The sequence below is a fragment of the Lepidochelys kempii genome, chromosome 10, assembly GCF_965140285.1.
Source record: "Lepidochelys kempii isolate rLepKem1 chromosome 10, rLepKem1.hap1, whole genome shotgun sequence".
NCBI classification, from domain to species: Eukaryota; Metazoa; Chordata; order Testudines; family Cheloniidae; genus Lepidochelys; species Lepidochelys kempii.
Window position 1 is genome coordinate 47,883,704 of NC_136389.1, and position 14,989 is coordinate 47,898,692.

General features: G+C 48.5%; 1 protein-coding gene and 1 pseudogene across 6 annotated transcripts in view; one reads left to right on the forward strand and one right to left on the reverse strand.

Annotated features, from left to right (window-relative positions):
* Positions 1-1,519: 1,519 nt before the first annotated feature.
* C10H15orf39 (chromosome 10 C15orf39 homolog) overlaps positions 1,520-14,989 on the forward strand; it is a 33,284-nt gene continuing 19,814 nt past the window's right edge. For 4 of the 6 annotated variants that reach the window (XR_012153946.2, XR_012153945.2, XM_073303433.2 and 1 more), the window contains exon 1: positions 1,520-1,940. The gene's annotated coding sequence lies outside the window, so the exon portion shown is untranslated. Of the gene's footprint in view, positions 3,095-14,989 lie in introns of all 6 variants that reach the window. The other 2 variants (XM_073303434.2, XM_073303435.2) reach the window with 2 other exon arrangements.
* Positions 8,497-8,890, reverse strand: LOC140917917 (histone H4-like; annotated as a pseudogene).

The following is a 14,989-nucleotide window of genomic DNA, read 5'->3' on the forward strand; positions in this document are numbered from 1 at the left end:
GTGCTCATAGCCCTGTGGAGGAGCCACCAACAAATATCCCCAGTAGGCTGTGGAACCAGAGTGGAATACAGGCTGGTCCACTAGGTTCCTCACTAGCCGTAAGTAGCAGAACCTGCTGTCAGGGCAGGACATAAGGGCAAGGAAATGGAATGTGTGAAGCATGTGCATGCACAGATATTCTCTGGGTGTGGTTTGGAGGTAGATGAGCTGGATATTGTGCAGCCAGCTCAGATGGTGTGCTGCGGGCCTCATGGGGCATGGGCCTGATGGCATGTTCTGGAGGGTGAGGGGTGGGCAGTGAGCACCCTCCTGCAGGACCTGTGTGAGGAAAGCAAGAGAAGCATGAGTCAAGTCTGCCTTTGCCTCCTGGATCACATGATGGGATGCGTGGGGTGGAGAACCTCATGCACTGGCCAAATGCTGCGGGGTCCACCCAGCCCCTCTGAGCGTAGTTCAGAATGTCTCAGTCTGGGGGTGCCAGTCAGGGCCAACCTCCGGCACACCAAGGGGGACTCCATCACTTGCACACGTAGATGGGGGGTTGTGTAGCAGAGGTTTGGTATGGAGATCTTCCCCCTTGACAGTTGATATGGACCTGGGTGCTGACACTAGCTTCCAGCTCCTGAGGAGGTCCTGGTGAAGAAGATCTCAGGGGAGGTGTCTCAGGTAGAGATAAAAGAGCTGCTGGTCTCTGAGGTGGCTGAGGAAGGCATGTGCCCGCACACTCCACCTGCACTGCTGAGGAGTCTCTGCAGGGCCTGAAGGTGGAAGGTGTAGACCTGGCTGTGGATGCAGACTAGGCCCTGTCTGCTTTCCCCACAGGGAAGACTCAGGACATCCGCAGAGACCCAGTGTAGCCCATTCCAGAAAAAATTCCTTCTGGAGGCGGGCCAGGGAGCATGGGGTGGGCTCGGCTGCTGAACCACTGCCAGAGCACGGGCAGGACCAACTTGTTGAGCACCAGCACCCTCCGCTGAAGGGAAAGACACCAAATCAGCCTCATCCACCACTGCAACCAGTCAGACACCCTGGCCTCTAGATTGATTCAATTCTCCAGCGGGGAGGAACTGGTGGCAGAAGGGTACACAGCCAGATGGAAACCCACCAAGGGCCCCAGCCACCAGCGGGAGGTAGGACATTTCAGTGCCACCCCACTGATGCTCCACTGAGTTGGCCAGGCTCATGGGCTGCTAATGCCATGGCTTTGCCCTGCTCATCATCCACTCATGCTCTGTAGCTTTGGCTTGAGCCTGGCCAGCTCCTTCAGCGTAGTGGCCCTCACAGTGAGCGGAGGCAAAGTCTCCATGTGGCCGCTTGTGACTGTGAAACCCTTCGCGAGTCTCTTCAATCCCACGCCCAGGCTGGGTCACAATCTCAGCCCATGCAGCCTGCCCTCACCCTGAGTCCCGGCTCACGCCTGCCAGCACTTCGTTCCCTTTCAACTCCTCCCTCTTCCCCACCCTCTCCCTAGGGCCCCCCTTATCCTCCCACCCCCCTTCCCCTTCCTCCCACTGACTAACTTCCTCTTCACATTCACAATGCAGCGGGTTCTCAGCTCTGGCCGGCAGCGGCTCCAAACCCGTTCCTGCGGTGGGGTGTTTTTCTTCCCCTCTTGATCCGGAGCAGCCCGGGAGGAAAAGCCTGTCAGGCTGAATTTACAGCCCTGGATGCCTGCCTGCCCCGATCGCTCTCACGGGGACGGAGTGGGGCTGGGACCAGCGCTCCCTCGCTCGGAGGTGGATGCGGCGTGGCCGGGAGCGCACGGCGGGCTTTGGGAAGAGAGGTACCCAGACGTGGCTGCTGAGCGCCCGGCTTCACCGCCCTGCCCAGCGCAGAGAGCCCCTTCCTCCGCCGGAGCCCCCCGCTGGCTCTGGACCATGCGCCTGGGGAGGGCCAGTTTACCTGCGGGGAGCAGCCGGTCCCGGCACCAGCAGCCACAGGTTAGCCCAGCCGCCCCCCACTCACAGCAGCCAGCCGGCTACGTCAGGACAACGTGCTGGGGGCGAGGCGAGACGGTTCAGTCTCTTGTTTGGCCATCGCTGGCTGTCCCCGTGCTCAGAGGAGAGGGGCACTGCCAGACCGTGGGCTGGGGGGCAGAACAAGTCACTCTGCCAAATTGCTTCGTCTCTCCATTCCCCAGCACCCCCCTTAAAAAGCACCGCGTAGTCTGTCGTGTGAGGCAGGGAGCGGAGAGGAACCGAAAGATCTGTTATTGCATCAGATTACTGGAGGCTGGGGGAATAGAAACCGGAGAGGTGAATGTGGTTCCTCCCTCTGTGTGGGAGACTCAGCATCGGCTGTGCAGAGGCCTGGGTGGGGATCTGAGATGGAGAATTCTTGACCATCCCCCCCCTTTCTTGGGTATTACCAAGGCTTTTAGCTAGTTGTTTAGTCTACTTGGTGGATTTGGGCTAATGCCAAAAATGTGCTTCACAGAATGATTCTATAATGTCTCTTGGCAAGTTCCTTCTTTTTCTTACGGTTTGGAACCATTTGTTTTTAAGAAAACTCTCCATTTTAAAAAATAACCCTCGTCTTTTATTTTAAAAATGCCTTTTCTATCGTTCTGAGGTGCCGCAGCATGTGTGCAAGCACAACTTCTGGAGAGGAAGAGTTCGCAAATTAAATTTTTCTGTGTATAGATTCTTCTATAGTCTGTTAAACCTGGTTCACTAGTGGTATTTATTGTTTCTCATTTCCCTTCAGTTTTATCACTCCTTAACAGTGATAAAATGACTGGACTGGAGCCTGGCCTGTGACCATGAGAATAACTTTCAGCAACTGGCAATATAATCTTTTGTAAAAGGGGCTGGTTATAATCCGCCTCTCTGACACAACAGTTATATATTTTATATAGAGTTTTCCCCAAGGTCGTCCCCCCCCCACTGCACTGAGTTTTTATTAATTCCCACAGATCATCTGTTTCTTGTTGGATGGTTAAGAGCATAATGGTCTTCAGGCTTCAGTTACAGCTTCTTACCCATTTATGGAGAGTTTAGGTTCCTGTGGTTTATGTACAATGTGTATGTTGGGCCAAATGCTGCTTTCAGGGACGTATTCAACTCTCATTTAAATCAACAGGCATTGATGAACAGTAAGTAAGGTTTATTTTTTTTGGTAACTATAGTACTTGCATCAACAAAGGGGCTCAGTGGGCAGAACTTAGGAAATACCATTTGTGTGAATGTGTGTATTGAATAAAGGACATTTGACAATAGTACATCCACACATACATGAACTTTTGGTTAAGTTTCGGTTTCAGCTTTTCTTAATTCTTTAATAGATCATTAGAGCAAGTATAGTTAGACTTAAATAGTTAGTGCTTTGTTGTTTTGTGACTGCCTGTAAGTGGCCACCAGCTCTAAAATGCATATGTCTCGGCTTGTTATATTTTAAATTAAACTGGTATGTTTGAACCAGATCTGTGCATACGGTATTCATTTGCAGGTGTTGTCCTATCTTTATAGCTTATTTGCTACAAGCATTCAGATAATGTTATCTGTTTCTGGAATCAAAGGACGCTTAATTGTTCTCCTGCCTTACTGGACCAGCTCCACATCCAGGCATAGAGCATTCTTCCTTACTTATGGTACTCTTCAAGTGCTCTTAGAAATAATTCTCCTATTTCCAATAAAAATGATGCACTCCCCTGCAGGAAGGGGAGTGAGTGAGTGAGTACACAACTTCATAAACATCAACTTAAAACAAATGAATTTGGTTAAAGGGAAAACTTGGCTTTGCCTCACCATTTGAAAGATCCAATAGTGAAGTGCTTCTTCAGGAGAATAAGCTGTGCAATGTGAGTAAGGGCTTGAACCCTGACATCTTCCATACCTCATCCTGCCACTGACCTCAATGCAGGCTCGAACCCTAAGTCAAAGACTGCTGGAGAGGTTACTGGAAGGCGATTTCCTTTGCAGGGGCACAGGGTCTCTGAGATCATGAAACCAGCATTGCAACTGCGCAGAAACTCTCATAATTGTAGAGAGAATTCCAGTAGCTTTTGGGCAACATTTTTAAAATATTTACACTTTAAGACTTTGACCCTGCCTTTACAGGCTGCTTGTTTCATATGGTGTCAGTTTTGTTTTTACGTGATAGCTGCCACCAGTGTTCTCCAAAATGGTGCCCACTGTCTTATAAAATGTGTATTTGCAGGTTATAAATGGATCCAGGAACTGGCAATAGGATCAAGTGTCTCCCACCTCTTTTGGCTGCCAGTTCAAATCTGGCCTGAGGTGCTAGCTAAAGCTGTTACCATCTAGTCACCAATGTGGGCTGTAGAGAGTTGTGTGAGCTGTCAGTCCAGCACCATTTGCATGCATTAAAAGCAGCTTTTAACAGTGTATTTTCAGTGAGAGGGGCTTCTAACAACAAGGTGCTTTTTGTCTTTTTGAACTAGCAGTGTTGAGCTGAGCAAAATGCTGGCCCAAAGAAGAGCTCTATGGAGCTCAAAGGCTTGCCTCTTTCACCAGCAAAGTTGGTCCAGTAAAAGATATGGCCTCGCCCACCTTGTCTCTCTCAAAAGGGGTACAGATCTTTTGAGGCTGGAGTTCTCCCCCATTTCCCACCCTTTGGCACCTCTTCCTCTATCTTGCCATCCATGCCTCGTCCCTGCCCCGGAATCTTTTGTGGCCTTTCCCATATGCTTGATGGGACCCAACAGCACAGATGGAGCTTCAAAGGAGGCTCTGCAGTAGTTGGCAAAGCTGCTTATAAGGAGTCTAGAAACTGAGGAGGACCTGGCTGGGAGGGACTGAATAAATCTCTTTGAATGGATGGTGAGAGACAAGGAATGAGAATGTAATTCTGATTCACCTAATTCCCTGGCCAACTACTGATACCTTCATGGGAGCTGTACGCTTTAGTGTGAGGGCAGCGGCTTCACGGGGCTGCTACAGGAGCACAAGTGTGGTAGGACTGTAGGACTCCTGCCCTTAGATCTGGACAACTGGCGCGTGAATGGGAGTTTAAAAAGGTGGCTGGAAATCTCTTGGCTTGTTGCTACCTGTCTCTTTTGGATTGGCTGGTAGTTGATGATTACCTCCTCATACCACATGGGGGTAGGAGGAGAGAGGCTGAAATGAGAGACTTACACTTGTTGTTGTTTTTCCTGAGTTGTTGGGCACCTAATCATGTGGAGGAAGGGCAGGGCGGGCTGTATTGTGTGGTGTGGCGGCCGCGTGATGGCTTGGCCCCTGAGGGTGAAATGATCGACACAGTTGTACTTGTTCTGAGTTGTCAAAACAAAAACAAATGTATGAAACCTCCAGAGCAGGCTCTGAGGCTGGGGGTGGCAGCCCCAGTAGACATGTGCTGGATGGTTTCATTTAATTCCTTTCATTGGGGGGAGGCGGTGGGGTGGGAACCTCACCAGCACCCTTTTAAAAACCTCAGAAATGTGCCGGATAAAGCAGATTGTGACCAATCAGTTCTTATAATGAATATGATTTTCTTCACATTTCCCCACTTAAAAAAAAGAGAGCATTTCTTTTCTTCTCAGCCCCCACCCCCCCAGCTTCTGGGAAAAACCCATCTGAAAACAGGAATAAATCTATTTAATCCGCCCACCTTTCCCCCCCCCAGTCATTATCTGTGAGTGGTTTCAAAATCGCTCACAAAGGACTCTGCACGTGCTGAAATTCATTCAGGCATTTCCCTTGCCTCCGCTTCCTACACGGATGGTACGATGAGACAATAGCCTTTGTTTTTGTAGCTTTATCTGTGCCAGGTGCTTATCAGTCTTGTAACTGTTAAGACCACGAGCTTATAAACCTTTCTCATTAAAGTACTTCCATTGGCTTTGTTGGCACTACTTGTATGTGTAAGGCAGGATCTGGGCCTAAAGGTATAGTCCCAGTGGAGGCAGCTGAACTGTATACACGGAAAAGACAAAGGGCTTCTCCCCTGTCCCCCCCACCTCAAATAGCTGTGTGTTCATATATTGCTTATTGTGCACGCAAACTGCTTTTAACAACACTTAGCGCTTATTTAGCTTTTTCATCCTGGAGTGCTTTATAAATAATGGAAATGGACAAGTAGCCTGAGCAATAGATTACAAAGTTCAAACACAGATTAAATATCAAATGGGCTGTTTATTTGGGATGTGTTCTTAAATGAAAAATATTTACCCACAATGCTATTCAGAAATCTGGCCTAGTGGCGTGGGATGGCAGGAATGATGTCCTCTTAATGCTCCTCAGGAAGGTGGGGAGGGAGAAACGTCTTGCAGTTCAAGCTTCAAGAATATTGTTTCAAAGTCTCCTCATAATGACAGATTTCAGAGTAGCAGCTGTGTTAGTCTGTATCCGCAAAAAGAAAAGGAGGACTTGTGGCACCTTAGAGGCTAACAAATTTATTTGAGCATAAGCTTTCGTGAGCTAGAGCTTCAGCATCCGATGAAGTGAGCTGTAGCTCACGAAAGCTTATGCTCAAATAAATTTGTTAGTCTCTAAGGAGCCACAAGTCCTCCTGTTCTTTTTCCTCATAATGAGTTAGACACTGTTAGTTCAGTGACTGTTAAGAACTGCTAAATTTGCAACAGCCTTAAAGTAAATGTAACCAAATGAAAATACTTTGATAATTCAGTCTACCAAAAAACCCTGTATGCTGGAACACAAATTCATTAGGAATTGGGGAGAGGAAAACGTCCTTTGTGCATGTCAATTAATAAATTTACTGTTGCAGTAATGTAGTATTTTGCACTTAATTTATTGTGGGGTTAGGGTTTGGTTTTTTTCAGTTAAAGAAATTTGTTGTGCTTAGTCTGATCACTTTAAATATAGTATTTAGCATTAGAATAGTTTAGGTTTTGACATTCATACCTCCATCAAGGAGAACGGGGGAGGGGGGGGGAAGGGGGAAGGGTATGTTTTCCCTTCTGTTAGTTTTCTGCAAGGCTGGGTTAATCCCAGCAGCCAGCCTGTCTTCATTGTGAAGATTACCTATGTGAGTTGGGCCCTGCCTACTAAAATTACCGCCGTGTTGTCAGGATCTTATTGTGCTTCTGGGCTTCTGTGTGGTTTGGAGACGGGGTGATGGTCTTGTGCTCGCTACAAAGTTGAATTGTGTTTGCTGCTTGGTTGTATAATTTTCTTTTTAATTAAAAAAGTTTGGAGTTTCCAAAAAACAGAGTTGTAGGAAAAACCCATAGGAAGGCCCTAAAATCTTAGGATCCACACACTCTCTTCACCTCAATTTTCCAGAAGGTACATCATGACCATGTGAAAATCGGAAAGGAAAGATAAATGGAATCTCTCTACAACCTCAGCTACAGAATTCACTCCTGAGTGGTCACTATAGATGGATTTCAACATAAACTCCTCTCGAAACACATGCCGAAACACCCTCTCTGTCCAGAACTTGGACATTCCAACTGAGTACATTCAGATCAGGTCTGCATTTTGAAATTTGAGTCTCTTAACCACCACTTGGGCAACAAGGTGGCATCCAATACTCGCAAATTCAGAAAAGCTGCTGTGTCCTGTCAGACCTGCTAATCCATGAAGTAGTGGTTAGGGGGCATCACTTGGGTCTAATCCCAGCTCTGCCTAGTAACTCCATTGTGACTTCAGGCCATTCACTTCCTATTTTTCAATGACTTAGTTTCTCCATCAGCACACAAGGTCTGATAACAGGGGTGTTGTGAAGCTGAACTGATGTTTGAAAAGACCTTGCAGACCCTCTGATAAGAGCGGCAACATGTTTATCTAACTGACATCTGACTTTATTAGCGTCTCCTCCCTCAGGGGCAGTAGAAGACTTCCAGGGAATGGGGGTGTGGAAGGTATCATAGGTCATCTGGCAGTCAGGTATTCTTTCGTTGAGGACTTTAGCACTGTAAACAGCCAACATTGTTAAGGTGTATTCTAATTAAAGGAGGTTAAAGGTAAATTGCCAAGGAGCCTCCTGATCACATTATCTCAACCAATCCTCAAGTACTGGCTTCCAGTGAGAGCACCTCTGTAACAGAGGGGAAAGGTGAGGTAAACAAACCTGTCAGAAACAAGAAGGGCGAGGAGACACCCAGGTGACTATGCTGTCAGAGTCACTCCATGTTACTGAACTCGTGAACTACATGAGGGCAGGTGCATGAGTCTTCTTGCCGCATGCCATGTAAATGCCACCTGGCAACCGTAGAGAGTCTCTCCTGCCTGTCCTGCTTCCATGTGCTCAGAGCAGAGACTTGCTCCCAAATACAGTCTCTGTCCCCTTGCCACGTGCTCAGCTGGAAAACTCCAGCTGCCTCTCTCTCCGGTTTCTCACCACCTATGGACCCCTGTAAAGAAAACCCATTGTTCCCTTGGGGGTGGGCCAGCCATATAGCCATTCAAAGTCAGTGGCTCCAAATCGCTCTGTGCTGGCTTCTCAGTGATGGCCCTTCACGAGGTGTCAAGCACCTTTCCTGGCAGTGCCTCTGTCTGGAACTCAGTACAGCTGGCTGCCTGGGGCAAGTTTTAGGCATGTGTTTAGCACAGAAAACACAAAAGGAGTTCATAATCTGATACAGATGTGGCCCACTTTCTCGCACTGGGGACTGGCTTTTGAGGATGTTTCAACTTTAAAACCGGATGGAAACTTAGCCCCCGAATCCATAGAGAGTGCGACCCTGGCGTTTCAGAGCATAAACTATGTCCATAGCAGTCACAGTCTTTTGCTTGGCATGTTCGGTGTAAGTGACAGCATCACGGATCACTTTCTCTAAAAACACTTTCAGCACTCCTCAGGTTTCTTCATAGATCAAGCCAGAAATACGCTTTACACCACCACAGCGCGCCAAATGACGAATAGCCGGCTTCGTGATACCCTGAATGTTATCACGGAGCACCTTGCGATGGTGCTTAGCACCCCCCTTTCCCAAGCCCTTACCACCTTTGCCGCGACCAGACATAATGCTACGACCTTGGAACCACCGCTCTCAGAAAACCAGAACTCGGACTAACAATCACCTATTATTTTCCTGAGGAAGCGGGTGCTGCACACAGCTTCCTAGCAAAAGGAAGAAACCGAACCATAAAGCCCATGCTCATGCTGTGGCAGTTCCTGCTGCCTTTGCTATGAGAGAGAGGTTTTATCACCCTCTTTCTTCCTCTTTTCTCCACCTTCCCCCTCACGCCCCACAACTCTTTTAGCTTTTAAATCCTGTGGACTTGTGTCCTGCTCCAGGGTATGTGTGTGTGGGGGGGAATAGTGATCATGTGCAACAGTGGCGTGCGCGTCCAACTGCTTCAGAGTGAGGCAATGGGCCAAATGAATTCCTGACTTCAGTCGAGTTACCCCATGGATGAATCTGCCCCCCTGAGATCCCACCACATAGAATCATAGAATATCAGGGTTGGAAGGGAACCCTGAAGGTCATCTAGTCCAACCCCCTGCTCGAAGCAGGACCAATTCCCAGTTAAATCATCCCAGCCAGGGCTTTGTCAAGCCTGACCTTAAAAACCTCTAAGGAAGGAGATTCTACCACCTCCCTAGGTAACGCATTACAGTGTTTCACCATCCTCCTAGTGAAAAAGTTTTTCCTAATATCCAATCTAAACCTCCCACACTGCAACTTGAGACCATTACTCCTCGTTCTGTCATCTGCTACCATTGAGAACAGTCTAGAGCCATCCTCTTTGGAACCCCCTTTCAGGTAGTTGAAAGCAGCTATCAAATCCCCCCTCATTCTTCTCTTCTGCAGGTTCAACTATCCCAGCTCCCTCAGCCTCTCCTCATAAGTCATGTGTTCCAGACCCCTAATCATTTTTGTTGCCCTTTGCTGGACTCTCTCCAATTTATCCACATCCTTCTTGTAGTGTGGGGCCCAAAACTGGACACAGTACTCCAGATGAGGCCTCACCAATGTCGAATAGAGGGGAACGATCACGTCCCTCTATCTGCTCGCTATGCCCCTACTTATACATCCCAAAATGCCATTGGCCTTCTTGGCAACAAGGGCACACTGCTGACTCATATCCAGCTTCTCGTCCACTGTCACCCCTAGGTCCTTTTCCGCAGAACTGCTGCCTAGCCATTCGGTCCCTAGTCTGTAGCGGTGCATTGGATTCTTCCATCCTAAGTGCAGGACCCTGCACTTATCCTTATTGAACCTCATCAGATTTCTTTTGGCCCAATCCTCCAATTTGTCTAGGTCCCTCTGTATCCTATCCCTCCCCTCCAGCGTATCTACCACTCCTCCCAGTTTAGTATCATCCGCAAATTTGCTGAGAGTGCAATCCACACCATCCTCCAGATCATTTATGAAGATATTGAACAAAACCGGCCCCAGGACCGACCCTTGGGGCACTCCACTTGACACCGGCTGCCAACTAGACATGGAGCCATTGATCACTACCCGTTGAGCCCAACAATCTAGCCAGCTTTCTACCCACCTTATAGTGCATTCATCCAGCCCATACTTCCTTAACTTGCTGACAAGAATACTGTGGGAGACCGTGTCAAAAGCTTTGCTAAAGTCAAGAAACAATACATCCACTGCTTTCCCTTCATCCACAGAACCAGTAATCTCATCATAAAAGGCGATTAGATTAGTCAGGCATGACCTTCCCTTGGTGAATCCATGCTGGCTGTTCCTGATCACTTTCCTCTCATGCAAGTGCATCAGGATTGATTCTTTGAGGACCTGCTCCATGATTTTTCCAGGGACTGAGGTGAGGCTGACTGGCCTGTAGTTCCCAGGATCCTCCTTCTTCCCTTTTTTAAAGATTGGCACTACATTAGCCTTTTTCCAGTCATCCGGGACTTCCCCGCGAGTTTTCAAAGATAATGGCCAATGGCTCTGCAATCACAGCCGCCAATTCCTTCAGCACTCTCGGATGCAACTCGTCCGGTCCCATGGACTTGTGCATGTCCAGCTTTTCTAAATAGTCCCTAACCACCTCTATCTCCACAGAGGGCTGGCCATCTCTTCCCCATTTTGTGATGCCCAGCGCAGCAGTCTGGGAGCTGACCTTGTTAGTGAAGACAGAGGCAAAAAAAGCATTGAGTACATTAGCTTTTTCCACATCCTCTGTCACTAGGTTGCCTCCCTCATTCAGTAAGGGGCCCACACTTTCCTTGGCTTGCTTCAAGGGGAGATGGAGAATCTGCTCAGTTTAAAGACCCATATGTCTGACAGGGTGGTGGTATTCCAGTTCTACATGGCTCTAAATAAACCAGTTGTTGTACAGGAAGGCGTTTCATAGACTTTAAGACCAGAAGAGATCATTAGATCATGTTGTCTGACCTCTTATATAACACAGGCCTGAGGATTTCGGCCCGTTGCCCTGTAATTGGGCCCAATACATTGTTTGGCGAAAGCGCAACTTCCTGGAAAGGCATCTAGTCTTCATCTGAAGACATCAAGAGGTGGAGAATCCACTGTTTCCCTTGATACGTTCCAGTGGACGTAAAGGGGGGAACCTTGATTCTCAAACGTGAGGGGAAAAGTTAAATAATTGCAGGGAAAAAAAGGGGGGGGGCTCCCCAATCTCAAGTACAGATGGTGACTTGGGGAAATAGTTTCCCTCCGAAAAAGGAAAAGTTGCTGAAATTAAATAGGGGGAGAAACAAATTGGAGAGGATTTTATATCCATAGTTAACTACCAAACTCTTATTCTCAATATAAATCTTACTTATAATCCCTTTGCTCAGGAAAACAAACTACAGAGTTTTGGGGTGAGAACTGATATATCTTAGAGCAGCAGACTACTTAAAGGGCAAGTAAATCAGTTGACCAGCTGAGTAAGGGAGGAGCTGTCATTCCAGTTTCGGCTAACCAATTCGGGTTCAGAATTTATCTTTGCAGGTTCTGTGTAGGGAAACCACCTTTCCACTTCTAAATCTCCACAGTCAATGTGACTCTGGTGGGGATATTGCAAAGAAACAGCCTTTTCTCTCTTTGATGGAAGAATCCTATGTGGTATTGAAAACTGAATGTTACTCTGGGAGAAGAGGGAAATGCAGTGGAGGGGGAAAATCAGACTCAAAGCTTTTAAATGAAGGTTGGATGTCTTATGAGAAGATTGGCTCTAGTTTGACTATGATCTGTTAGGCTAGATGCAGGGATCACAGGGTGAAATTTCTGTGGCCTGGGTTATGCAAGAGTTCAGATCATAATGGCCCCTTAAAGTGTTTTGCTTTTTTTAATCATGTAAAGTGGGGTTTAAAAAAAATCGCTTGGGCCTCTTTATTAAATCATTAAAAACTTGACCTTTCATGTGGGTTTTGTTTAATCCTTTGCAGGTCATCCTTTTAAATGCTCCATGGGCGTGCCTCCACAGGAAAATTGACCAGAATAACTATTCTTCAGTAGCTCCCTGTGTGGATGCTCTAGTCTGAAGTAAAAGTGACTTTATTTGGAATAAGTATTCCACTCATAAAGCAGACTGTTTGGAATATCATGTCCAGAGGGGGGAGTTATGCCAGAATAGCTATGCTGGTCAATTTCTTCTGTGTAGACAAGACCTTTATTTCATCCCCACTTTCTATTTCCTCCATGTTTCCCTCCCAGTCACATTCTGTGAGCACTAGATCTTGCCAAGAAAAAAACTCAGTCCCAGATAATAAATGGAAAGAAATTCATCAGTATGGTCTTGACCAGGGGTGGGCAAACTTTTTGGGCCGAGGGCCACATCTGGGTGGGGAAATTGTATGCAGGGCCGGGGCAGGGGGTTGGGGTGCGGGAGGGAGTGCAGGGTGTGGGAAGGAATGCGGTGTGCAGGAACGGGCTCAGAGCAAGGGATTGGGGCAGAGGAGGGGTGCGGAGGGGCTCGGGGAAGGGGGTTGGGGTGTAGGAGGGGTGTGGGTGCGGTGGGGGCTCAGGGCAGGGAGTTGGGGTGCAGGCAGGCGGCTTAGGGCAGGAAGTTGAGGTGCACGGTGCAGGCAGGGGGCTCAGGGCAGGGAATTGGGGTGCAGCAGGGGTTCAGGGTGCAGGCAGGGGGCTTAGGGCAGGGAGTTGGGCGGGGTGTAGCAGTAGTGCGGGGTGCAGGCAGGGGGCTTAGGGCAGGGAGTTGGGGAGCAGGAGGGGTTCAGGCTCCGGCCCGGCGCCGCTTACCTAAAGTGGCTCCGGGGTGGCAGCGGCGCACACCAGGGCCAGGGCAGGCTCCCTGCCTGCCTGCCCGCCCTGGCCCCACGCGGCGCTGCTCCTGGAAGTGGCCGGCACCATGTCCCTGCGTGGCCCCTGGCGGTGGGGGGGGGGGGGGGGACCACAGGGCTCCACGCGCTGCCCTTGCCACGCCTCCAGGTATCTCCCCCGAAGCTCCCACTGGCTGTGGTTCTCTGTTCCTGGCCCATGGGAGCTGCGGGGGGCATTGCACGGAGCCCTCTGCCCCCCCCCCGCCCCACCACAGCCGCAGGGACATGGTGCCGGTCACTTCTGAGAGCGGCGCAGGGCCTGCCGCACAACGAGGGGCAATCCCGCAAGCCGGATCCAAAGCCCTGACAGGCCGGATTCAGCCCGCGGGCCGTAGTTTGCTCACCCCTGGTCTTGATATTGAGTGGCATTTCCAGATGTCCTGCAATCATTACTGTGATGGTCCTATAGCTCCCTCTGCTGGAATGATAACCCATCGTAACAACTGAATACATTGAGCCATATGAAAGGCATTAACTGACATTGCTGAACACTAAAACAATAAGTCCACAGTTGTGGGGGGGAGAGTGAGAGAGAGACAGTGTGTGTTGGGGGAGAGTGTGTGTGTCAGCATGCTGTCTCTTTAAGTTGAGAGCCGCCGGAAGCAACCAATCTGAGGCAGAAGCTGATGCATAGACAGCTGATGTCCTCCTCACCCCATCTCAGCAGAGACCGGTACATGACTGGGTGGAGGGGGGACACCCCAACATCAGCCTCCGCCTCACTCCCTGGTTCTGCACAGCAGGAGTCTCTTCCCACCCCTCCCAGCAGCAGCCTGCCCTGCCTGCCTGCCGCTGTGGTCCTAGGGCCAGAGGGAGCAGGATTCTGCGCTAATTTGATTCCCTCAGAGTTCTCCCACAGCCTCCTCTCCCCACAGACCCAGGAGATCTGTCTTCTCCCCTGTAGTTCAGGTAGGAGTGTATTTGCTGCTGGCATCTTCAGCTGGGCAGCAGCTATGTAAGCTCTCCATGTGGAGCAGTTTCAAAACTTCCTGGGGCTTTGAAAGGGGAGGAGCACATGCCTGTGTAGCTGGATTCAAGGCAGTGCAGTTCAAAACGATGAGCTGAGCAGTCACAGTGGGCATTGTAGGATACCTCCTGGAGGCCAGTTAAGGTGACATAAAGAACACAGTATCTACACTGGCGCTTTGTTGATCTAATTTTGCCACAAAAAGCTCTATGCCTCTTGTCGAGGTGGTTTTATTTTGTTGGCAAAACAGGAGCATTTTTGTTCGCAGGAGGAGCATTGTAGTCTGCACACCTCCACTGTTTTGTCGACAAAAGCTGCCTTTTGCTGACAACATTGTCTAGTATAGACAAGGCCTTAGTTGAGTGTAGGGTCTTGGTTTGCTCTCAGCCAGTAAACCGTGATAGCACAATAACACTGTCAGCACCTCAGACACTAGCTCAAAATAAGAAATTGAGGCTGGTCATATTAAAGAATATCTGGTTGTTTCTAACATTTGGTTTAAAATGAATATAGTAAACTTTAAGGCTAATTAAGCCAATTATCTGTGGTTACACTTAACTGAATTCTAGGAGTAATATATGCAAATGTACAAACACAATACAGTTGCAGAATATAAATTCCCCCAAATGTTTGGAGGATTAAGAAAGATTGGCCTAGAAATACTTTTGAGAAAACATTTTAAATCATTAAAAGAAATGGCTCAACTATCTACACGTTTCCCACACCCCCGAACGTTCAATTGAATCATGACAGAACCATCGCACGCTGCTATTGCGTGTTTGCATTTAAAAGAGGTGATGGCAAATAACTAACTCAGCTAAAGTTTTATTTAAGACAATTGATCGGTACTGAATACAGCACTGTGCAGACTACAGATTAAAAAACATACATTACCAATGTGAGAGC